At 41.9% G+C, this 27,287-nt stretch overlaps 1 protein-coding gene across 2 annotated transcripts in view; it reads right to left on the reverse strand.

Annotated features, from left to right (window-relative positions):
* The window catches only part of PHETA1 (PH domain containing endocytic trafficking adaptor 1), a 37,571-nt gene extending 12,677 nt beyond the window's left edge, over window positions 1-24,894 (reverse strand). The window contains exon 1 of one of the 2 annotated variants that reach the window (XM_085633289.1): window positions 24,763-24,894. The gene's annotated coding sequence lies outside the window, so the exon portion shown is untranslated. Of the gene's footprint in view, window positions 1-23,698; window positions 23,808-24,762 lie in introns of those variants that run through there. The other variant, XM_085633290.1, reaches the window with a different exon arrangement.
* Between the last annotated feature and the right edge of the window lie 2,393 nt (window positions 24,895-27,287).

Consider the following 27,287-nt stretch of genomic DNA (forward strand, 5'->3'; position numbering starts at 1 on the left):
TTTGATGCCAAGCAGGTTAGCAGAAATATCGTGTACATTCTTCGTAACTTCCCCAGCAGCAGAGCGCGTCCTGCAAGGCAGGCAAGGAGCTTCCAACTGACTGGAGCAACTGTGGGATCAATGGTCCTAGAATAGGAGCAGCGGTGCTCGAGGAGAACAGTGGACCAGCTGCCGGGCATCAGACAACAACACTGGCATTTCAAATGATAAAAAACATAAGGACGAACACCTGTCAATGTGTGTTAATCAAGTGTGACAGCCATATTTTCTTAGGCCTGGGTAGAAGAAATCTTCCTTTGAAAAAACAGTGACATTTCTGCGGTCCACGTTGGGTGGAGCTCAAGAGGGGAAACAGCTATCACCTCCATTACCAATTGCTCGCAAAGTAGTGTTTACGTATGCCCTTTCCGACAGCAACCAGATCAGACGAAAGCAAATCAAGAGTTCGGCAAAATTGGAAAAGAGCGGCTTCTTGAGCAGTGGTCAGCGAGTGATTTTTAGACCATATGTGTTCCGGCAGTGAGCTGTTAACTGGCAGTTATTTGGTGCACTAACTTGCATTTTATAAAATGCATCGCGCCCTTGTTGTAATACCTGATGCAAGATGCAATGCAAGCGTGGCTCAGCAGCCCGCCTAGTGTCCAGGGTTCCAGTGATTGCTGCATGCGTATACCTTGCATGTTCCACTCTTGCGCACACCTGAAGTGCTGACTGATTATAATGCATGTGTACTCTGCGTACTCCACCCAGAGTGCAGAGAAACTTTACCACACCCAGCTGCCACGGTCACTGTGTGACAGAACATGTCCCCAGTGCAGCTCAATGCAGAGGCATTATTACCTTACTTCCGTCTCATCATTATTTTGCGCATTATTCATTTAACCTGCAAGTGGCACTGAGCACAACTGTGTTGAGTGGTCGTAGCTTCATCAGACATCTGTTATAGTGGGTCTCTGTTCCTCAGTCATGCAGCAATCCATAGTTCCTCCTCCTACATTTTTAACTAATCTGACAGCTCCCGAGTCAGGCTGGGGACAGTGGGAAGAAGGCTTCAAAGCATATCTGGATGCCCTAGATGGAGTCCTTTACTCATAAAAAGAAATGTGCCATACTGCGGCACGGTTTGGGCTCTGAAGGTCAGAAAATTCTAGAACATATTCCTTGAGAAGTTGTTCTGGATGATGGAGATGGCGAGGACGAAGGTGGAAACATTGATGAGTATGCTTCCACTATTAAGTACTTAGATGCAAGGTTTAAGCCACGCAAAAATGTTACCATGGAAAGACACAAGTTTTACAAAAAGTTCAAATCAACTGGTCAAAAAAAACTAATGACAAAAAGGTCCAAGAGGTTTGTTATCTACACTTAGCTTTAGAGAAAGTCATGGAAAGAGCAGCCAGAATTGAAAGTACAACTTTGTTTATGGAACACATGACTATAACAGACGTTAAGTCTCATGCTCAAAATGTTTTTTCAGTTAATTGTAAACACAAGAAGGGAAAGAGGACTGAAGAGGCTGAGAAACCGACTGAAAAGTTGAAGAAAAAGAAGCACCAAAAACAACGAGTGTTATAGGTGTGGAAGCACATCTCACTTGGGAAACGCTTGTGTGCGCCCTGCCATGGATCGGGCCTGTGGCAAATATATTTTAAAAATGTCATTTTTCAAGCAAAATACACAGGATTGGGGCTTGCAGACTGAGTGAAAATGACATTTCTACAAGCGAGGAGTGTGAAGTATTGACTGGTAAAACATTTTTCAAGGATGTGGAGGATGACATGCTGTGGGGCGTGTCCTTTAATAAGATAAAAAGGCCTTTTTGCATTTTGAGCATAAACGTGGTGGAAATCAGGGTCATTGCGGACTCGAGTTCTCCTTTTACCTTACTGAGCGAAAAAGTGTGGAAAGAGTTATTTAGTGAAAGCCAGCTGAAGGATTCAGTGATTAGTCCTGTTGGTTACAGGGGCAAAGTCATTGAAGTTGTGGTTGAATCTTTGGCAAAACTTCATTTTAAGAATAGCGTCACAGAGGGTGTAGTATGTTTCGAGGGATGCCACTTGTTTGTTGAGATGGTACAATCAAAAAAACTTGGGGATACTGTTTGAACCCAATAACCTGGCTCAAGTCATACTGAGCAAAAACCAAAGGAAATGATGGACGGAGTGTTGAACATTGCAAGCACTCACCCCCAGTCAACTGATCTGGGTTTAATCCATCACCGTTCTTTAGCCCACTCTGCCACCCCAGTTCAGGCATGGCCATATGCAAATCAGTCTGACCCTGTGCCTCATGGGAACAGTCCAGCCCGAACTGCCAAGCCAGGTCTTCCCTGGACCGGAAACAAGCTTCCTAGGACCGGTTTCTGGCATTTCAGCCATCTTCAGCCAGGCTTGCTTGAATCCAGTGGCAAAGTGAGCAAGGGACTCACGTCTGAGCATACCCTGCCAACTTATGCAAATCAGTCTGACCCTGTGCCTCATGCTCAGACGTGAGTCCCTTGCTCACTTTGCCACTGGATTCAAGCAAGCCTGGCTGAAGACGGCTGAAATGCCAGAAACCGGTCCTGGGAAGATTGTTTCCGGTCCAGGGAAGACATGGCTTGGCAGTTCGGGCTGGACTGTTCCCATGAGGCACAGGGTCAGACTGATTTGCATATGGCCATGTCTGAACTGGGGTGGCAGAGTGGGCTAAAGAACGGTGATGGATTAAACCCAGATCAGTTGACTGGGGGTGAGTGCTTGCAATGTTCAACACTCCGTCCATCATTTCCTTTGGTTTTTGCTCAAGTCATACTGAAGCAGGAGTATGTCCAAGTTCTTTCTATTGAGGAAAATGCATGGGAGAATGCTTACCCTGAAGTGTTTTCAAAGCCATCTTGGTCGGCTAAAGGGTTTTGTACATAAAATAAAGAGTGCTAGACAATGCATGTCCTGTAGTATACAAGGTTCGGTGAGAGCCCATAGCCTTGCGCTCTGGATTAAGAAAGGAGTTGGATAAACTGTATGCGCAGGACGTTCTTAAACCTATAGAGAGTTCAGACTGGATCGCCACAATTGTTTTGGCCCGCAAGGCGAATGGTACAATATGAGAAACCTTTTGAAGAAAAATACCAAATTTGAATGGAGCAGTGAATGTGGTCAAGAGTTCAATTCAGTAAAGAAAGAAGTAGCTCATGCTACTCTCCTTAAACCTTATGGTGCCCGGGATGAAAGTGTAATTATGACTGATGCAACGTAGGGAAGGGAGAGATGAAGTAGTCGCATTTGCTTCAAGATGTTTGAGGAAGGCGGAGTCATTGTATTCCATAACAGAGCGAGAAGTACCAGTCTGCTGGTGGTTGGGGGGTACATGTTTCACTGTATGTGTTGATGATAAAAGGGATGGTACTGCCAAATGGCAGTACAAACTTCTGGAGTAGGATTATCAGGTGGAGTATGTAACAGGCGCCGAGAACTTTCCGGACAATGTCCTCTCTAGTCTCCCAGGATGTGATCAAGATACAGAACAGGAAGAATTGTGTGGGGATGAGATGGAGTGGATGTAAGGACTATTGAGAGTCACTCTGAAGGTGCAATGTCACAGGATGGTTAGCTGCGTGCAATTCAGATGAGGAGATGAAGGTAAGAGATGGTATCCTTCACGGGAGGTCGAGGTGAAAGTTCATGTGAAGGGTACAAACATGTATTTCAGGAAGCATCCATTGTCAATGGCCTTCTATTCCGGTCGAATGTTTAAGTTGTGCCAGGGGGAATGAGGAACATAGTGTTAGCCTTGGCCCACGAGGGACACACTGGCATGCAATCGAACAAGAGGTGAATGTGTGAAATTATTGGGTGCCAGGTCGGGACAAAAGTATCGAACACTATTTAAGAGATTGTATGAGTTGTGCCATTAGTGACAAATCTCAAGTCACCAGTGCAAGTCCCATGGAGGCAATAAGAGTGCCCGAGAAGGCCTGGAGAAAATTAGCCACTGATGTCATTGGTCTCATGGTAGTCTGGGGGGGCATGCTAGAGTAGGGCATAGTGGGTATAGATTTTTACAGTCATTTTTTAGAGTCAATTTTTGCTACGGAGGGTATTCCACACGAGATTCAAACGTACAATGGGGATCAATTCACATTGGCCCAGTTTATGGAATTGTTAAGTATCTGGGATTCAAACATACCAAGATTTCATCCAAGGACTAACTGTCTCATTGAGAGGTTTAACAAAGTCATCAAAGAAAGTGTATAGTGGGTGAAGGTCAATGGGTTGAATTGCATTTTAGAAATGAGGAAATTGCTATGGGCCTTACACACTAATCCAACGCTGACCCATTGTTAAGAGGCAGGATTCCTGTATCCAAGATGACAAGGCAGTGGATGGGGGAATTTTCTGTTTCTAAATTTATTTATTTATTTATAGCATTTATTAAGCGCTCTATCACCTAACAGGCATCCTGGCGCTAAACCAACAGTGTAAACCATCAAACTAATGTTCCGGGAGGCGCAAGTGACCAATTACAAACTAGGAAAGAGTAAATCCAAGGTAAAAGATGTTGTTGAAAAGAAGTTACAGGCAAAAAGCAAGTATGTGGGCAAATGTGGAAGGAAAGTAAAGCTGGCAATTAGAGATTATGTGAGGATTAAGATTCCGAAAATACTGCCCAAACGAGAGTCCAAGTATTCTGCACTTAAGAAGATGTGGATGTGAGGAGGAGTGTGGTGAGAGTAGAGGATGGTAAGTGGTGGTATTGGTAGCACATGGTCTAGTGTGTGGAGAAACGATTGAGGACAGGAGGAAGAGTGACGAATGTGAAGTGAATAGCAAGGCCAATGATGAATTGGGCAATAAAGGGAAGCGTAGGGTGTCACAGAAGAGAAGGAAGCTGCCAAATAAATTTCATGAATATGGTCTCGGTTAATGAAATGCATGGCTTTATTGTTCAGTTTATTGAACTTTCTGGTCAGGCGTGCACGCATGTCCATAAAGTTGTATTATGTTTTTTGTACTTTCTAGGCAGGCGTACACATAGGTCTGCGGAACTTTATGACATTTTATTTTGAGTTTGTTATTTTAAGTCAATATACCATATTTTCAATAGTTTATGTTCCTATTTGACATATCTTTGCTGGGTAATGGTCTTAACCATGGAGTATTGGGGTTTCCATGGTTGGGGGGGGGGAGGTCTCCAAAAGGGGTGGAATCTCCAGCTGGGGTTGATTATTGGTGGTTGATGTATCTTGATTGTCCTGCTGTATATTTGTATCTTAATAAGCCTTACTTGGATAATGGCACCCTTTTAGTGTGAAAACCCTACATTTAAAGAGAGAAGACTTGAAAGTTTGTTACAGGTGTGGCAGTGCAAAGCATGCAGTTACTTCGAGTGGTTGTCTAGCCACCTGGCGGAAATCCTACAAGTGCAAGTAAATTGGACATTTTACATGAATATAGAGATGCGAGTGATCAAGTCAAAGGATGTGTAAACTTGCTGCACTCTAGTATTCAAAAGGGGAAGGAGTACCAAGAAGAATCAGACACAGAGGAAGATGTAGATGTACTGTTGGTGTGAATGTTCAAGATGTAGAAAAAACTGCTAACACCAGCAGGTGATGTGGTTGGATTCATGTCCACCGTACACATTATTAAATAAGGAAATGGTGGAAAGGTTACGAGAAATAGAAAAGGTTATGAGTTATAGAATCGATGGAGACTTATGTGAAACCGTAAGGATGTTGTGAGGAAAATTGTCCAGTGTAGTTTATTTTCAGACTAATCTATTATTTAAAGACAGTTATGTCACAGGCAAAGTATATGTAGTGGAGAAGGATAGAATATTATTAGGATTTAAAGAGCAATAGGCATTAGACAGAACACTGAATCCAAATAAAAAAAAAAAAGAACAGGTGCTGGTGACCACTGCAGAGGAAGCATTGGGTTTGGTGCATGAGTTTACAAGATTGTTTGGATAGCAATTAGGATGTATGAAGAAGTCTGTTCACAACATTATACTGAAAGATAATGCAAACTCTTCGGTATAAAAGGTGAGTATCATGGCATTGGGGATTCCTTTAAAAGAAGAATTTGAGAGATTATGCAAGAATAATATATTATAGCCGCACTGGAGTGGTTGAGTAGTTTGGAAGCTAATGGTAAAATCAAGATGCATGTTGACTTAACTAAATGACAACATCTGGGTTGCACGCCTTCTTTGCCTAACATTGGTGAATTATTCGCTGAGGTGAAGGGAGGGTAGTATTATTCAACCATTGATTTGACCACTGCATATTTACCAAATATAATTGTATCCAGAGTCCAAACATTTATTATTGTTTGTTGCATTAGAAGGAGCTTACATAATTGTGTTGATGACACCTGGTTTAGCTTCAGCATCTGCTGCTTTTCAGTCTATTATGCAAACATTGCTTGCTGAGTTGAATCAAGTGACATTTTTCCAGAAGAGTTGCCTTATTTGGGGTGCAAACAAACATGAGCATGATGAGTTGTTAAGGAAAGTATTTAAGATCTTGGAAAATAATTAACTTAGTGTGGAATTAGATAAATGCACATTTGCTGCCAAGGTTGTAGAATACCCAGCACACGCAATATCTTGTGATGGGATCAAACCCAAGCTAAAATTGATGGAGGCCAAAAAGGAGGCTCTGCGCCTCCTTGATCAATACCAGCTGAGGTCTTTTCTGGGACTGGCAAAACGGAATGAAAATTTGTTGATCATTTTTTGGAGATGGTTTAGCCAATGAGAGATGTGATGGAAGAAAGGTCAAAGATACAAGGGATTGCGTACATGTCAAAAGTAATTATCTCACCATAATATAGACAAATGCTAGTATATAGGGTTCCGGCCCCGTCTTGGTGCCCGAAAGTAGTGGCATTAGCGTCCAGGACATTGAGGGGTGCACAAGTAAATCATTCCATTATAAAAAGGGAGGTTTTGGCCTGTTGGGAGGTGTCCAACACTTCAGAAATTAGTTCAAATTGCGGATGTATCACAAACTTTTTATATAGACTCATCAAAAAGGGTGCAGGAAGAGCGACTCCACGCATAGCGGAATTACTGTTATTTCGGTTGTAATAATACAGTTTATAGCCAAATATGTTCCTGGTACTAAATAGGTTACTGCCGATTGCTTGTCCCGCTTGCTTTTGGTGAATGAGGAAGTGGAGAATGATTGTTTGGTGGCTAAATTAGTCTAGTTTGGGGCCAGTGTCAGAACAGTAGTGGAAAAGTGACTTGAACAGAGCTGATGTTCTACAGAAGGTAATTTAAATGTTACCAAAACACTGATGAGCAGATTTGGAAATATCCAATTTAAAAATTACATTTTAAGAAGAGGTGAAACAATTAGTACCATTTAGTTTGTGGAAGAAAGTATTGGATGTCTCACACAAATGGGACTGGGGAATGTCCAACACAGAGCAGAAAGTGCACGTAGACTTTTGGTGGCCAGGAGTGGACTATGATGTAGTAAGACATGCAATGGAGCATGTGGCCTGCGCTTGCAGAGACAAGTCATATTACAACGGACGCTCTAGTGCTACCTATTGCGTTTCCTTAAAGAGCATGGCAGAAATTGGGTACGGATGTGAATGTGGACCATAGGAGGTACTCAGTTTGAGTAAGAATTATGCCACTGTACTTACGGATTATTATCTAAAATGTCCCAAAGAAAGCTCAGTTGATGAACTAAAAAGTAATGTGTTGACTGAGTTTTTTAATGAAGTTTTTAGGAGGGTGAGCTTTCCAGATAAAGCTCTAAGAGACAATGGCCTCCAATTTGTGACAAGAGATTTTGAAAAGTATTTAGAGCAATGAGGAGTGAATACAAGAAAACAAAAAATTATCCCCGTGAGAAAGGTCTTGTTGAGAGATTTAATAGTGTATTGAGAGGTAATGTCCAGTGGTCTGGAGTAGAAAGAATAAATTAAGAAAATGATATTGAATTGCAAGATAACTCCATGTTCTGTAACTGAACAGATTCCCCTTTTGTGTTACTGAAGTGTTTAATACAATATATCATGGCAGTCCCGGCGTCGATGAAGAAACCGAAGATGTATGAGGGGATAAAGATCATTGCGAGGGAAAATTTGTGGGAAGAAGAGGTATGTGGTAGATCGCAGTTTGACAAAATGTATTTCACCCCGAGGGGATGAATTAGTGTGAGTGAAAGGAATCACATGAATAAATAAAGCAGAGTCAGAAAGAGCAGTACCCAAGCGGGTGCAAGTAGTGGGAAAACACAGTGTTGCCTTGGGAGATGGAAAGAAGTGGAATGTAAGGAATGTCAATGGGGGGGGGGGGGGGGGGGGGGGGGGGACAAAATAGGTGGAGAAGAAAAAGGAATTATATAAACGTTGCTGAAAAGCTGCCACAATTCAGAAGCAACTGTTGTAATTCTTTTAATGTGCAATTGTGTGACAAATTATTTTGAATACTAATGATTTTTTATAACAAATGCTTGTCATAATTGATGAATTAATACGATTGCACTTGAAAGTTTTTTCTGAATCATGCAGAAGTGTGTTTAATAACATATTTTAGTTGTTCCACATTTTCCTATTAAAACATCATTCTAGTTAAACACACGTTTCTGATGAACTGTTCAAACTGCTCCTGTACATTCCCTCTCTCAAACAAGGCTCCCTGAATGTCTTCTCAACTCCTAGTTTTTACAGACACTGCAGAGGGGAGAGCACTGTAACCTGACTCGTTATTTTCCCTCAAGCTCATGTACTGTGAATGAAACATTTGTCAGTGTGTGAGTATCTAGTTTGAAGGTCCTTCCGCTGTAGCTTCCTGTTGCTGCATAGTAGAACATGTTTCTTCTTTAGTACAAGAAACATAATGTGTAGTGCATCTCTAGACAGCAACAGGGTCTTGGGGTCTTGCACACAGAGAGGGGTGAGAGGTTAATGTATTAGAATTTGTGATATTTCCATCTCCATCTGTAATTGGTTGGTATTGTGATAACTGTGCTCAGGCCATGCTGAATTTGCAGTTTTTTTATTCATTATTTGACAATGTGTATAAAATCACCTGGTTCTGAAAGTAAGAGACTTTCTTACTTTCTCCAGGGACTCTGCCCGACTTGAATGAGGTTTTTCTTTGCTACTAGACTTGCTGTCAAGTGTTCTTTGTAACCCTGACAGAAATTCTCTTAGCCCTTTATTGACGGATTGATTTTTAATTGACTGCCTCTTCAAAGATTTGGCTCTGTATTTAGAATTCTTCTGATTTTAATGTGCTCTGCATTTATGTCCTGATGACATTAAGCCATTAATCTGCATTGCTTGATTAATGAGATTTTGTAACAAAATTCTTTGCATTTTCCCTTGCACAGGGAACTGTTATTGAGTGGTCCCACTTACTATTTAATCTACAAAGGTTTTTATTGGACCTGATGGTGGCGAGGGTGGTGTCTTACCTTAAGGGTGCTGGAGCATAACCTCTCCTGTAAAATGTGGGTGCTCTACAAACTGGGGAGCAACAGAATATTGGAGCACTGCTCCCACATGACAGTGACATCCTCCTTCCACTAAAGCTGAAGGGTTATGGTTGAAACATTTAAAACATTCTATGTTTATAAAATATATTAAATTTTATGCACAGAAAAACATGTATGTAACAATTTTGGTTAAGGGAAGTGAAGGGGATTTGTTACATTTTGCATGTAACGTAGTAAAAGTGTTTATGTATGTTATGACTAGAACGTGCAATGCAGCTTTTGGAATGTATGTTGTTCAACTACATTTCACGTGGCCACGTCCCCTAAATCAGAAGACCATAATGGAAAGCAGTTGTCCATAGTGTGTCGCTGTTTAACCATTCCAAAATGGCCAACACGTTGGTTATAAATGAACTGCAATGCTGGTACTTTCAAACAATAGACTATTTACAATACCTCTGAAAGATGTACACCTGCTGCTACTTCATTAGTGCAAGCACATGGCTTTTTCCACTAGTATTTTTTTAATTTATCTTGCATATATTGTTAATTTTGTATGTGTTTTGTTGAGGCTGTGTTAGCAGGTGAAGGCAACTGAGTTGGTGGGTGGATGAATGATTGGATGCAGGAGTGCAAAGATGAGTGACAAAGTGCATGTATGATGACTTATTGGGTGCCTAACCCATCAATGACACAAAAGGCACTTTCATTCATACACCTATTGTCAATCTCAATGCTGGTCTGTTATTGTTCTATACTGTAAGGGATTATTTAGCATTTACTACCTCTGAGGAGGCATACAAGCCTTTACGGCAGGTAGCACACAACACTCTAATCCAGAGATAGTGGTAGGTCTGCCTAGTTGTTGAATACTCTGCCTAACCAGAAGGGCTACAGTAAGCCACATGACATTTCGAAACTCGTGAGCCATCACTCACTCTTGTATGTCTAAGCCTCGTTTGTCATGCTGTGCATTTTATGAAAGAGTACTGCCATGAAGTACAATGCATTGCTAAGATTGCAGAACTTATTAGGAAAATGCTCCTCATATAAGCCTGTATGGGTTAATACAGCATGCAAATGAAATTAGTAGTATTTAGTGATTGCTGTACACAGCCTTAGAATATGCAAACACTCCCATTAGAGATAGATTTGGAGAAGGCCAGTCCTTCAGAATAACTCGATTTCTAAAGATGGCTTGAACCCTTTGCAATTAAATCAAAATTGGAGATTTAAACTAATTTGTTTAGATCAGCTGAACTGAAAAGAAAATGGATTAGTGCTGTTTATCACAAGGTGTTCGTAGTACTGTGTGGTATTACTGATGATGAGATTTCCCATCTCGTCGGCACCAGATGCCAACCTCTGAAGCTGACAGGCTCAGTCTGCTCCCAGTCTCATTCCGGCTAGGCATCCACCGCAGGTGCAGTGTCCCATGGAACTATTTAGCAGCCTAGACGGCGACACCCCTCATTTTAATACATAGGTGCTTTTAGAGAACTCTTTGTGCCCCAATGCTTGCAGTTTGATCACGATTGCGGAAATATTAATTCACTGCTGAAAATGAAGAACGCTTGAAAGAAAAAATGACTGTTTTTACTGCAGCAGGAAATTTTCAAACTCCAGGAAGGATGACGTGACTAATTTCCATAAATATCCAGAGTTTACTCATCGCGCTCCCCCCCCCCCCCCCCCCCCCCCCGGAAAGAGACGAGTATTGGCAAAGCCAATAGGTCTCGCCTATGCAAGCTTTTGGATTTGGAAATGTTTTGTCGTCATGTTCTTTAGCAGCACGGATGCTTTGTATTGTGGCTTAAGTTAATTTTTAATAAGCGTTATCATGCAGCCAAGGCTTATTTACCTTTTTTTTTCAAGTGCATTAACGCTGGATGCACCATAGTTCTTTTTTAAATTATTTTTACCCATGCTCCAAGGCAGCCACTGTACTATTCAGCCTGGCTAGAAACCACTAACAGTCCGCTTTGCCCATACTGTACAACATTTACAAAAAGAAATTGCAGAGCCAAAAGTCTCCAAGGTGAGAGCTATTGGCTTTCCCAATGCTTGTTAGGTCTTAGTACACCACCCCTGTGATGCTGGGCAAATCAGTAAGTCTCCCCAAGCGTGAAAATCCCACATAAAGAAAGCAATTGTGCCCATGCACATATCTTAGTGAAGAAACATTTGGAAGCAAATAAAGCTACAAATGGCAAGAGGTTGAAGAAGGACCACACGGAAGAAGAAATAAAAGTAGTGCCTCAATCAGAACATGACCAACAGAAAGAAAGAAGTCAAGCTGAAGCAATCAATACTGGATTCATGCTCCAGCTGAAAGAGGAAGTGAAGCCAGCACAGCAGGCCAATTAGGAGGCAGCAAATAAGAGTGACAATGAAGCCAACAACTGTTGAGCAATGGGTGGGCTGCAAGTCCCTTGTATACAATATCTCCTGCAAGTGAGAGCTATGAATTACATGCGCTGTCGCAGACAAGACCTAAAATGGCACATGCCCAGCTGACCTAAACAAAATTTTTTTTTTAAAAAGGCACTTATCTCAAACTGGGTCTTAAAATCAGAAAAGACCTGGGAAAACACAAAAGATTGGAAGCACAGCCATCACTGTATAAGCCCTTTGGAATAGTGAAATTGATGTGATGCACAGGCTCACAACATTTTTCAAGTGCAGCTGGAATCTGAAATCCTACCAAACTGGCCCACATCGACAATCATTGCACAACCCTGTAAAACTGATAAATGCTCTCTGCACACGGATGCCAAATACAGTACTTCTGGATGATTATTTAAAATGCAAACCTAAGCAGAAGGGTTTAGATCAGTCCAACGATATAAAATCCCATTGCAAGAACAGGCGGGCATGTCAAAATCAGCACTACCTATGTTCCCATCCTAGATTCCACATGAGCAGCTCTCCAAAGCTTGCCCCTTTCTATAATATAGACCACTCCAGACGTTTCATCCACTCATCGGCGCTGCAGATGCTAGTTCTCTTAAAGACTTGGAGAGAAAGGTGTCGATCTGACAGCAGAGCATGCAGAGCCCGGGCCACCCTGCATGCGGCCTGGAAACAGAAATGTGCAGTGGAGCAAAGGCAAAGTGACACTCACTGGTGGCAACCATGAGGAGGCTACTACACAGGGTGAGGGCCTTGGACACCATGGGTGCACCAAACCACATGGACATTACCAGGCCTAGTACCAGTGGGAGGGAACACTTCTTTCGGAGAGGCTGCAATGTAGATGGGACTGCAGCATTGATTGCTGGCCCCAAAGGAACTTCTGGCATGGGATCTCACTAGGAGGACTGTAGATTCCCCAAAAGGATGATGAAGAACGTGGTCCCGTGAATTGCTGTGATGGCTAGAATGCAGTAACCCTGCAGGAGGACAGTATCACCAATTCATGCTTGCTGTGATTCTGCTGACCCCCTTCCAGAACCGCCAGTGAAGCAAAGCTGTGCCTTGCATATGAATAAGTGCTTCACCCGATACCTTGTCTTCTGATAGCAGCGGTAGACAAAGGCCAGCATAAGGGGAGCTTTTTTGCTGTGAGGGGAAAACAAAAAGGCACAGAAAGGAGTAGCCCATTGGGGACAGGGTAAGAAATTAAGCCTTAATTCAGGTCAGAGAACTCTACAGCGATAGATAGATATATGCTTCGAATTGGTGGACAAAACAGCAAACATTAGGAGGACAATGAGGTTGCTAGAAATTAAACTCGAACGTCTGGCTACCAGATCATATTGAAAAGGACCAAGACTCAGCAGAAAAAACTGCTGAAAACACTAGAGGCCAAACTGGGAGACATGAGCACAGTGAAACAGGGCTTGGAGGATTTTAGAACTAGAGCAATAGAGGGAATGACTTTGCAGGAGTTTAGGTCTGGGAGGCTGGATAACTTGCAGAGGTAAACAAGACTTCGGATACTAGGCATCTTAGTGCAGATTTATTAAGATCTGAAGGAGGAGCTCAGTGTGGGTCTTAGTGGGCTGCACGAGATGGAATTGTAGGAAGTATGCGCATTGGTGAGGGACACCTTCCGGCTGCCGTAAAAGTCCTCCTGTAAAATTGTGGTCCCAAGAGAGTGGATAACACAGGGAGGGGATGCTAGGGGAGAGGGTTCTATTGAGTAAACAGCTGTTTGGGTGACAGTTGCATTCTGTTCATGATTTTGTTCCCTTCTCTCCTGGGGTCAGGCTGTACCAGATAAGACTTGTATTCTATAATAGGTTGGTGGCGTATTTCCCAAACCAGAATAGGAAGACTTGTGGATATTGTTGATTTGCCCATGATGATTGTTAATAGTTACTAATAAGAAGATTGAAACCTAAAGAAAAGTACACCTGTAGTTCTTCTTGTAGTAATAACAATATTCTGGAAATCAAGTAAAGATTTACTATTCTTAACTCCATTTCTGGCACACACATATGCCTTCACAATATTGTGGTACGCAACAGTCTGGCTACCATCATGTTATTGCAAAGGGCCACCTTACCTCCTTCCCTGTGAGCACCTGGAAAAATCATTCTTCTACCTCATTCTTTATTTTCTCATCTCTACAAATGTAATGTCCACCTTCACTCCCACCTGTGTACTCATTTCCAAAAATCGTCAGTCATTTCCTGTACTGACCCTTCAGTTCCTCCTCTAATCTTACATCAACAATTCTTCTGTCTCCCCTTCAATGTAACACCCTGGGTTCTCCCAGTCAGACCTCTCGACGCCTCCTCCTCTCAAGAACCGTCTTACTAGTTCCACCACAAACTATATCCTCCCCTTGGCCCCATTTCTTTATAGAAAAAACAAAAGAAAGTTATGGAAGTAAAAGGGGCTGGTCATTCAGAAAGAAAATGTTGACAGTAAGCATTAGCCATAACTGGTGACAGTAATGCCAGGCGTACAAAAAAAAAAAAAAAAAAAAAATAAAACCTGGGAGTTTCTTCATCAACTGATTAGGACAAGAAACTTAAAATAAAAAAATAAAAAACAGAATGGTTCTCTAAAAAAAAAACAAAAAAAAAAACTACTATTTGCAAAACAGGCGTTTCCTTTCAATAGCACATAAAATATAGAACTTTCTACATTCATTGTTCTGTCAATTTTGGTTGATTGGTTCAGTTCACTTTTTCCATAAATATAAACAAATAATTTTGCATTTTACCACAGAGGCAATCGCCCTTAACTGGAATGTCAATAGAGATTCAGGGCCCCGTTATGTTTTCTCTTTCAAATATAAAGCTAAAGCATATTATGTTTTGGAATTGTAAGGATTTCCTTTCCATTAAGTGATATATAACATGATAAACATATTAGAAAAGAGGCAGACACACATCAACAAAACAGAAGGTCTTTGAGAAGTTGTCTTCTTTGTAGAAGTATATCTGAAATATTCCATGTGCCGGCTGCTCTTATCTCAAGACTAGCTAAATTCTGTTAGTTGATTAAAAGTGCCATAGAGATATGCACTACAAGTAAATGTGTCAGTGATAAGCACAAGAGAAGGGGAAATCTGACTCAACAGCATTTAGTGCTGACTACAAACAAGGAAACACTTACTCAGAGGCACTTGGAGGGAAGATGGAAAGACTGGGTTTCTAAAATTAGGACATATGTCAAGGCGTTTTCATGGAAAAAAAAAATATTCTGTGTAAAAAGTTCAGCTTGACTTATTTTCATCCAGTTTGAAGGACCAGATTAAGATTTTGCCAGGTTAACCCTGGGGTACAGGTGCTCCGACAGCAAAGCTCAGACACCAACTAGCGCCAACAATTGTTTTGCCCATTTCGCTCTTGTAATGGTAGCAAACACCCTAGTGGGTTGATAGAATTTCTGTGTTTTTTTTCCAACCTTTAAGAGACAAAATTCACATCCAAGACTAGACTACAGTGAGCAGCAGACCTGACATTCCAGAACACCATCCCAGCAATGATTGATCACGGTCTTGAACATGTCTGTAGATGGACCGGCCTGATGGACTGGCCTGATGCAACTGAAGGATGGGTGGAGCTACCTTAAGCCACTGATGCAGAAAAGGAGCCTTTGATCCTTAAACGAAATTTACTCTCAGACACTAAGTGTTGAGTTCATTGCAGGTTAACGTTGCGTTAGGAGGCAGTAACTAACATGATATTTACAAGAAGTTCCTGTGATGTACGATGATGCCCTGTCTACTAAAGTTTAGTCTATGGCACATTAAATAATCAAAGCATTGTACAGAATTCAGCAGGTTAGGCACTGGCAATTATGGACTGGTCTGACTATGTTAAAGAGAATTCAGACCAGGATGTGGTTAAGAGACCGCTACCCGAGGAGGTGGAGAGCTCCTTCATTAACGCCACCTATGAAAGAGTGTAAACCAGTGCTAGCGCTCTTTCAATAGAAGTCAGCTCACAGCAGTAGTAAGTTCACAGCAGTAATAACTCCAATAACACTGAGGTTGCTCCATGGAAAGATAGACCACATAGAGAGAGTCCTGGAACCAAAGCTCTCTGCTATACATTAGTACAGGTCAGACGAATACTAGACAGACCAGTTATGAAGCTCAACGTTTTTTGGGAGTGTTTCAAAGCTGAAAGGTACTCCACCAGTCAATCTAATCCTCCACCAGTACATGCTTTGTGGAAATAATCAATGCCCTCTAGAGTACAAATGGGAACAGCGGCTGGTAATGCCAGAGTATCCACACACGTATTTCCCCAAGTCAAAATTACATACAAGACAAATCACACTATTTTGGAAGTGAGGGTAATCCCTTCACAGGCGCAGCTTTAACTAGACCGGGATAGACAGTCTAACTGAACATCATATCTGCTAACTTACAAAATAACTTCAATGTGTGAGGAGGGGGTGGGGCCCGGTGCAGAGGGGTGTGTAAAGGCCCTCTGCCCCTCACCAAGCCCCCCTCACCCTATTCAAAAAAGAATTTAAAACAAAGGGTCAAAGGCTGTGTCCGAGGTCCATTAAAAGGTGTGAAAACACCCCAGAACATCGGCTGTTTACAGCCTCCAAAAACGAGATGAAAAGTCACTGTTTACAGTAGTTTTCAGCTCGTTTTCCCTGCCACCGTGTGATTTCGGCTCCTCACCGGGTCACCGTGTGAAGGACACCCAAATCGTGTGCCACACGATGGCACTGTGTGAGTTGATAGGTATGAACATGCACTCCTTAGCTGGGTTACATAGCACTGATATAATCCCTGCTCAACCAGAGAAGCAGGTGCTGAGGGGCTGTGACATCTGGCACGTCAAACAACGGATTCAGTCATTTTAATGGAACAGTCCCTGCACTCCTCAGAATGAAGAGAATGCATACCTGTACTTCCTGTTCATACATGTTGCAGGATGTCAAAAATGTATAAAAGCTCGGAATTCCAGAGGTGAATTTTAACCAAGAGGGAATTACCTATATGCAATGCATGGGTATATAGCAGTGCAAGAGCCCATTGGCGTTATCCTTTAAACCACAATCTATTTATTCTGTTAATGTTACAGTCAGGCAAGTGTGACAGCCACTTTTATAAAAGTGCCCTGAAGGGGCTACAGGTGGCATCTGGCGCTATAAAACTGCACAAAAAGAAACTTTAAGCCGCAAGCATCCTAAAGAGTAGTGTGATTCAGACAGTTCGTGGTCTGGTTCAAAATACTAAGACTTTCATTAGCATGTTTCTGACTTGCATAAAAAGGGAAACTTGATGTTTACAGTGGATTAGAACTTTTAGCAAAGTTTCATTAGAAGTCAGGGTTCTCCTTCTCCCGAATCACTCAAAGGCTGTGAAAAGTAGAAAACTGCGATAAGCTGGCTGTTTTGTGCCTTCTGATCACTACACAGCATTCAAAAAGGAAGAAGGATGAAAAATCAAACTCACAACACAGAACAATGAAGGGACACACTATGACCAAAAGGCCAACTGCAAGCTAGGGTTGTAAGATGGAACATCGCAGGGATGTGGGTCACATGCCTTAACCACGCATTTTTTACCATGCATTTTTTTTACAACATATGTTTTTTTACAAAGGATGCCATTACCACACATTGTTTATTCATTAAAAAACAATGTATTTGTGGGGGAAGACGACCCCAACTTACCTTAAATGCATGGTAAAGGCATCCACTGTAAAAAAAAAAAACACGTACTCAACAGTAATCCCATCAGTGTCGACTGCGCTAAATCCCTAGGTGTCATACTTGACAAAAGACTCTACCTAATGTCACACATCAACTCCATTGCCAAGAACGCACGTTATCAGCTGCGCCTTCTGTGGGGGATTCGTCGGGTCTTCCCGGAGAACGGCCTAAAAACCTTGGTCCCATCGCTAGTTCTCTCTAGACTGGATTATTGTAACTCTTCTGACTGGCCTACCCAAATCTCACCTCTCCCCCCTCAAATCCATCCTCCATTCAGCAGCTCGCTTCATTTGAGGGTCCAAACGAAGTAACCACACCACTCCTATCCTGTCTTCTCTCCGATGGCTTCCCATCGAGGCAAGAGCTATTTACAAAACGGCCTGCATCACCCACAAAGCCTTGCACACTTACTCCCCTCGCTATCTGGTGAACAAACTGAAATTTTCTGTAGGCTTGAGACCTTCTCGGAATGCGGAAAAGCTTCTGCTTGAGCCCCCTCCTTCAAAAGGGAAAAAAAAAAAAGAAGAAAAAAAACCATCGATGGCTCAATCGTTCTCAGGTAATGCGGTGAGAACCTGGAACTCGCTTCCTCCATTGCTCCGTACCACCACCTCCATCCGGATCTTCAAAGCTGACCTAAAATCTCTTCTATTCCAAAGACACTTTCAGAACTAATTCCTTCATTCTTAGCCCCCGCCAGGAAGTTTGTTAGTCATTGTAAATTGCTGTGTTTGATATTGTGTTCTTGCCTTCTATGTTTTTCCCTACCTCCTCTTGCCTGCTGTGTTTGATACTGTGTCCTGCTATTTTTGTAACATTCTATTTTGTAACATTTCTCTCATGTAACGCAATTGGTTCTATTGTACAGCGCTCTAACACCTTCGGGTAAAGTCTGCGCTTTATAAAAAATGCATTAAATAAAAAAAATATAAAGTTGTAAAAACATGCGTGTTTAAAAATGCGTGGTAAAGTCACAACGTGGTAAAAGCCTTGTTGTAAAGGCAATTTCACACAAGATAGTGCAAGAAAAAAACTAGTTGCAACCTAGAACAAAGAAAAGGTGCACTGTGATGAATAATATAATAATGAATCTTTATTTAAACAAAACCAGGAAGTAGTTCCAATATACGACAGCCATTTTGAAAGTCAGCGTTTTAGTCTTTTCCCAAGCAACGAGGACGCCGACGGTCTCCCGACTGTACATTACAGAGCCAGCCTCACTCACATTCACTCTCGGAGCCATGGGCAGGCCATTGTCCCAGAGAGAAAGACTAGCCTTGATGCAGTAAGTACGGCACAGCTGACCCCTTCACAAAGAATGGTTTCTCAAGAAACCAAAGTTAACTATTAAAAAATTTGAACTTTTCCCCCCCCCAACTCTCTCATAACATTGTGTGACTACAGGCCGCCCTTTCCCCAGTTCTGGATCATGAAGGCAAAATTTGGCTTCAAACCTCTATGTTTCACATTTACCAATTTTATGAGCACTGCCATTTAGCCCTGAAAAATCTGTGTTATGTGTGTGTTTTGTTCGTCTGTGCCTCACAAATATTTACAATGTTATTAATGCTTACAAACCAATTTAAAGAATTATTTCATAGAAATAGAAGTGCACACATCATTTAAGGGAAATAGATCACGTGTTCCACTATGGTGATGTTTTTGTTTTACAACGTAAACATGATGTATGGTTCAATGTATTGACAGACTAATCTTAGCCTTCTCATAAATTTTTTCATATGTTTGCAGATCTTACAGGCAAATTACCAAATCGGTTCTGTATAGATGTTTTTCTTTCATTACTTTTCATTCCTCTCTCAAAACAGAGTACTCTAAATTTTGAGTATTTCGACAGGAGTGGTATTAAGGAGTATTCCTTGGTCCTGAAGAAAAGACTGAGGCTAGGGCTCGAAACATGTAGACCGTAGAAATTCAGGAACATAAGTCCATGAGTTTCATACTCTTTCCCCATATTTTAATCATACCAGACAGAGGTACGAATTAACATTGGTTTCCTACTATGCAGGTATTTTTAGTTCTCCACTGAAAACCAACCCCCCCACTCCTATTTTGTCACTTCATCCTCTATCCGTCATAGTGTACATCTAAAAGAGCTCCCACATAACATGTAGGTTGTAGCACACCACGTTCTGCAGCGGAACAGGAAGAACACAATGATGAAGCATACCACCAAGGGGAAACCCTGGTGGGCAAGGGTTATTTAAAGAAAACTGTCCGTTTTCTATCCATCCTGGAGTGGAAAGATAGTCCTACATAAACATACGACAACACAGAAAGAGGACTCGCAGAACGCCACAACATACAACAGTGACAACATACTACCACATGCAACGATGACGAGGCACACAAGCATATGAAACACCACAAAAACGAATTTAAAATATGATGATGATGCACCTAATTGGAGACTCAAGCAAGTGAAGTTGTTGGTGACATTTGTAAACACGGAGAATGAAAACGAAAAAACTTGCAGACATTGTCCAAACATGGCTCGGAAAACTCTGATGAAAAGTTCATTAGAGTGTATAGTATTGAGTACTGGTACAACAGAGAAAAACAAATAACATGTTTAAACAGATAAAGGTATATACCACAACAGAGTGATCAAAGTGTGCTTCACAATACAGAGAAATAATTAAGGGGCATCAATGTATATAATACTGAAAACCATAACTATAATCAAAGTCCACAGTGACCAAAGCGCACTCCATATGCTCAACGATCAAAGGCACTCCGCAAAACACTGCCACCTGGGGCGATAATGGTATCCCGCGACATAGCGTTATCAAAAGAGCAAACACCGAAAATGAGAGCTTAAAGCGTATGTCATAATGCAAAAGCAATCAAAAGTCACATCACACTGAAGGTGGAAAAGACGAATCACGATATGGACAGCTAAAAGGGCACATCACGATAGAGTGATCAAAAGGAATGCCGCAATATAGTGTGATCAAAGGGTACAAGGGATAAAAAGGAAACATAGCAGACAGCAATAAAGGACATTCAGTCCTCCTATACAGCCGTGCTCCATAGCATGTCAAACAATTCTCTCCACTCGCAGCAGACAACTAGCCTGATCGACACATCCGTCCTCCTTGGTAGTCCGCGGTACCCCTCAAACATGCCACCATCACGCTCCTTCAGAAAAAAACATCTGCTATTAGCCTACCAGTTCCTTCAGATCCGTTCAGAACACTGTTGGGCATCCAACCCAGAAACTGGAAGGGACTTGGGCGTGGAGAGTGGACTCTAGTAGCAACTTGGGCCCACAGACTGTGGAACTTAATGGCAATGGAAAGGTTATCATATGAGCAACGGGATGAACGTTTCAGATACATGGAAACCGTTGCTAAACTATCTGTAGGGCACACCCAATTTGAAATGACCAATAACACAGAGCGCTGAGACTAATTCGACCTCTGCAGAGGCGGACTAGAGGAGAAATTGTTTTTAGTTGGAGGGGAATCCTTGTTCTTAGTCAATACAACACACTTGCTTAAATTCGGTGTTCTTGCTCAAGCTTCATCAGAGGGAAGGCACTACGTAGGGAGCGAGGGAGCGAGAAGGGGGATAACGTTAAAGGGCACTGCTGAAATTGGATTCTGTAATGTGTCGAATTATGAGAAAAATAAAATGTTTAAAAATCTGCAGAAAAATACTTTCCAAAAGTGTAACTATCTTTTTCTGCTGCTCATCAGTAGAATATGAAAAGATGTTAATAAGACAACTTCAAGCAGAACATAGCCACTGCCTCAACAACCAGCGGTAAGGATTCCGGCATTCAATAGACATGACAATTGCATGGTGAGGAGCTCCTACCTCCCTCCGATGAGGACAATAAAAGTGTCCTCCTTCTCCTTGACTTCTACACCATCTCTAACACTGTAGACCATGCTGGAATGTCTTGGCCCGCACTAAAACGGGTCCATTCATTTCTCTTTAATCACAGCAAATGATTAGATTATGTGAACCCTTTACAACCAGTGTCTAGCCGCATTCCGAAAAGAAATGCCATCTTGTAACTTTTCTTCAACATCTACACCACACATGCCCCTGGCTCAGCACCGCAAGCAGGACTAGATGAACTTCTAAAGGTACACAGGCAACATGTTAACCCGCTTTCACTTAGATAAAGTGACAGAAAACCCAAACACTATTTCTGACCCAGACAATGTGTTCTACTGGATGAAGGGGCACTACCTTTTCCCTGTATGGCACCAAAACTAATATTTTACCTACCGGAGTCATTGAGTCCAAGTCACTAACATCTGTCCGGTCATACAGTCTCGGAAAACATACACCCTCTCAACAGTAAGGAACCTAGAGATTCTCTTGGATGCACATTTTCTTTCAGTCCCCAAGTCAATGCATTGGCCACAGGTGTAATCTTTCCTGTAAAAAAAATCCACCAACTGCACCACACCGACCCCAGATCTAGACGAGGCAAGCCCTCCTCCTATTATGTATCGACAAGTGCAATATCATATAGTTTGGCCTCCCAAAAACTCTCCTTGCAACAATTTCATAAACTTCAGAACCTGGCAGTCAGACAATGCTCTGACCTACTTAAGAAAGACCATATACAACCTGCTTTTAGTGCACTCCACTGACTCAAATCTAAGGTCTTATTCAACACTGATAATGGATACGGAGGCAAAAGCCCTGTGCACCTGCAGAAAAATTCACCTCATACAAAAGCCCTGTGCACCTGCAGAAAAAGCCACCTCATAATACCCAAACAGATGCCCTTCACTCAATGTCTTCCTAGCAAAAACGCCATCAGCCCGAACCCAGCTATATGTGCTTCACGAAACTTAAAACTGAACTATGGAAACTCACATGCTGCTGAACTCAAACAGAACAGGGGTGGTAATTAAAAAAAAAAAAAAATGTTGAAAATGGTTAACTACCCACTAGTTTCACGCAGATATGCCTACAGTGGAATTAATGCAGTACGGGCCCTGAATGTAATATTCTCTTTTAAAAGCAATTGCCAAAATATCAGCAGATTACCGGTCAATCAAAGCATCCATCGGCAAAACTGCTCAGAGGTACTAATAACTCCAACGCGGAGGTATTTGAGTAACCTGAAGGTCAAAGCTTTGAATTTTGTTGGGACCATTAAAGAGTCACTTCCTTCAAGTTAGAGAAAATGAGAACATGGAGATGGGTATTAACACCAGTTACGACACTCAGGGAGCGGAGACTTGGGTGGTGTATTGCCATCACCCTGCCAGGTATTAATAATACACATGCTCCTCAGAGTGGATTGTTTTTAGTAGTCTGCCAGAAAGGGGGATTAAACACTGCCAACTCTGATGATTAAAGACATGCCACAATAGACAACAAATACAAGGCACACAGCAACAAAAACGTGAAGCAAGTGTATCTCCTTCTGAAGATTTAAAGCGCTTTAATTCCCCCAGCCCTACCTCTCACAAAAACTGGAACTGACTGGTAACAACTGAAGAATTACATGCAAACTACTTCTCAAAACACCTTTTAAAAACAACTTTAAAAATCCACCATCAACCTCATCTTCTCCGAGGATGCGCCTAGGGCCCTTCCAACTTGCTTGGTCACTGCGAAGCTTCAAGCCAACACTAAAGCATCAGATATTAACCACCCATAAAACCGGCCACATTGTTCATGTCAATAAACTTACCCTGCTGAGGACATACTTACTCCCCATTATCGCATTACTTAGGACGTCAAATGAATAAAACCCTCCACTCGCGCTGCTGTAGAAACATGATGTTAAATTCTTATGGCCATCCACAAGTTCAAGTGAGCTCAAGGTCTCCTTTGTGCACAAACCAAGGCCTAATCCTGTCCCCTTTCCCACAATAGTTGCTCATTAGAAATACTTACACCGGGCGTATTTAACTGTATATTTACTGAATGGTGTGGGGTCTATTAACAATCTTTGTGCATAATGAAGCATAAACAGGTGAACTAAAAAATATATATTCCATTCACTGTCACATATTTCAGGCAGCGTCAAACGGAAAACAGATCTAAAACTGATCACTTTCCTTGCGAGAAGCTGAATACAATTTTTAACAGGACGCATAATTAAACAATAATGCTTACCATGGGCTCCCTCCACAGTAATAATTCAATATTTGAGGCGAAACCAAGGGCACATGCAGCTATCGGCATAGCTGCCTATTGGTAATATTAAAGTTTCAGGAACATCACTTTACATGCTTGGTTGGACCTGTATAACCATGCTTAAAAGAACTTGCGTCTGCCACAAGGCAATGAGTAAGCAGAGGGTGCAGACGTCACACAAGACAAAGGGCAATCGAGCAGAAAGCTCATTAAGGGACTGAAAGGGCCTATCGGAGTCTCTATTTTTTGTATCATATCAAAACTTGCAGAGGCTTTTTGTTTGCCATAGTCCGTCTAACTTTATAGTGACTGGCGGTTCACCAATCAGAATTCAGCTTATATTGCACGAGGTTTAATTTTTTCAATTTTCTTTCATGGTTGGTCTCCGTCTTAATTAGCCATATTTCCGCGTACAGACAGGTGGAATATAGGTTTGCAAACACTGAAACGTAAAAAAAAAGCCTACTGTCAGCGTCCAGGGTCTCACTAGGAGATCTACGCAGGAAAGAAAATAGAAATAAGAGACATCGAAACAGGGAAACAGAAAACAAAAGTGGATACTACCTTACAGAAATCCATGAAAATATAATTCCCTGTGGAGCACAGGAATATTCCAAGAATGAATCCGACATGACAATCAGAATTTTTTTTTTTTTACTGGCAAAGAAATTAAAAAAAAAAAGAGAACAGGAATATATTCCGAACACTGATCTGGGTTCAACTGCCGAGCTCTGCAGAAAATGCTCTAAAGTGGACAAGTAAACGGATCTTTGTTTCAGAGGCTGGGGTACAAGGCATGGATTTGCCACATGAATATAAATGTCAGAAGAGTGTCTGCGCTGCCGCCGGGCACCAGGGGATCTGATCTGCCACGGCTGGTGTTCAGGCTGAACACGGAGCAGAGAAACCTGAGGAGCGAGAGGGGGTGGACTCCTCCTGGGGGCAGGCGACCGCTCCCTCCATCCCCGGGGCAACATACGAAGGTGCTCTCGGAGCGCCCTCCTTCCCCGTCTGCCCCCTCGCGCCCCTTCCCCAGCTCTCACCTGGCTCTTTGCAGCCTCCACTCCTTCCTCCTCTCATCCCGCGCCAGCCATGTCATTTGGGATCGACGGGCCGAGGGCGGAGGAAGCAGCTGTAAACTCACAGTGCTTGGGATTCAAGTGCCTTAACTCCGCCCCCTCCGTAGAGGGAATGGCCTGCTCCGGTCTGAGGCCACGTGCCCGCCCGCAGGATTAACCCTTGCTGTGTCAGACGCTAGCAGAGATGTCCAGTGAGAACAAGTAACAAGGGTACAGAGCAAGAGGGGAAAAGTCACTACAACCCCTGGAGACGCGCAACGCCCTTTGGAGTAAAAGGGCTTTAGCCCCCCCCACTCCCCCTCCTCGAGCTCTGTAGGCCGGGCTGTTTCAGAATCTGTATTTATTGTATGTATTTATTTATTTAATGCAGTTTTACACAGCGCGAAATTTACGCAAAGATGTCAGAGCGCTTCACAAAAGAACCAGGTAAGTTACATAAGGTAAACAAGTTACACTAAACACGCTATCAAGTTACATATATACAGTTACACAAAGGTACACAAGAAAGACTGAGCACGCTAACCAGTTACATACAGGCAGTTCAAATTCTGTACATAAGATTCTTTACGTAGACCTGTACGCATGGGCTACAGGACTTCACAGGCAGTCCAAACACCTTTGAAAAGTGTAGGAGGCTTTTTCTTATCGTTCTTGTGCTCTCTGCATCGACTTCTCTTCAGCCCATTTGCAAGGTGTCAAATACTTGGTGGAGACAGAGGAAAGGCCTTATTGGCATATCTCTCTCTACTCTCCCCATTGACAAACACACTACAGCAGTTACTTGTCACAGATTAAGGTTCTAAAAAGAGGAAATAACATGCATACCTTTGTTTTAAAATGTAACTGAGCAGGACAGTTATATTGTGCTACATTTTCATTTTTATAGCGCATTCACAATGTTTGTGTGGCCCAAGATGCTAATACATCAGAAAATAAATAAATTAACTAAGAGGTCGCGAAAAGGTAAAAACAAACCCTTGACATGAGGAAAGGCAAAAAGATACTTATTTCAAGGCTGATTTGTACTAAGTGAAACGAGAAAACCTGGATAATACACAGCTTCACCTGTTAATCTGTGTGATTTTAGGAAAATAATGTATTTCACCCCAAATCTTTTTTCCTCATATTTTTTAATAAATACTTCTCAGTGCAGTGCTATAATGTGACATATTAATGTCAAAGCTTCACATGTTTAATAAATACACTTTTTTGAATTTTGAACAAATTTATCATATTTTATGTGATGTTTGTAAGCATTTTTAGAACTCGGCTCATGCATGGGCTCTAAGATCCAAGCCAGGCCATTGGCTTGGCTCTGCTCTTCCTGTAAGTTTATTGGCTTATCCCCCTCTAGCGACAAAACACGGTAAGAGCACTCTCTGAACATCATGCAGAAAATATGCACAAGCTTTATGGGTCGCATGATAAAAACACTCCATCCATAGCACTCTCACAGACCAGCGAGCTTTAGCGTCTCATAAAGAGTATTAGGCCTTATAGAAATACAATTAAAATACAGTTGATCCAGCGGAAGCGGTGTACATTTATAATTATTCACAAATATTCAATATAGCATAAACCTATATATATAATAATGTGCTAGACCCGAAGAAACTTCAACCACTTACTATAATGAGTTCCTCCGATAGATCTTTGTAAGAGCTAATAGGGACTCAGATAATTAGAGACGGATGCTATTTCCTTCATGAGGACCTGTAATGAAGAAAATACCTAACTAACAACAATAGCCCACAAACATATTTTGTCAAGTGTATCTCGTTAATAATGACAAACTCAGAGTATTTATCACGATACTTTTATCTAAACTTCAGAATGAATGGGCAATGCACAAAACACATCAGAAATACCAGTTCTTTAGTAAATTCAAATGTAGTACAGGTTATATCACAATAAATCGCAGTTTTAAACAAAATACACCATAACTCAATAACTGGAGAGAGAGAGAGAGAGAGAGAAAAGAAAACACATTGCAATTTCAATAATGCAAATCGAGGTTTCATACGAGCCTAAGATCAATGAGCTAATACAAAGCGTGCAATAGTCTGAATAGCCAACCCTTCACCCGAAAAGGTATAGCTTGTGCAACATCACCAGCCGATGAAGTGCAAAGGAAATTCAGAAAAGTTCAGTTCAGAAAGGTCAGAGTTTAGACTGACAGCATGTCACGACCAGGTAGTCAGCACTAGATGTGCAGGAGAAGAAGGATCACAAGCACACAACATTTTTCCCACAGGGTTGTTATACCTCCAAATGTTCACAATTCCAGACCCAAAATGTAACCTATTCACAGTTTCACACAACTCCTATGGTTAAGATCTATGGTGTGATGATGGTATGATCATTCTTCAGTCCCAATCCATCCAGAACTCTAACGTAATTCTTTTTGTTCATTTGTACATTATCCAGTCACCTCGGAAATAGGAAGCTCATTGAAACTTTTCATGGTCACGTGCTCGCTTCAATGTTTG

Source organism: Triturus cristatus, chromosome 11 (assembly GCF_964204655.1).
Source record: "Triturus cristatus chromosome 11, aTriCri1.1, whole genome shotgun sequence".
NCBI classification, from domain to species: domain Eukaryota; kingdom Metazoa; phylum Chordata; class Amphibia; order Caudata; family Salamandridae; genus Triturus; species Triturus cristatus.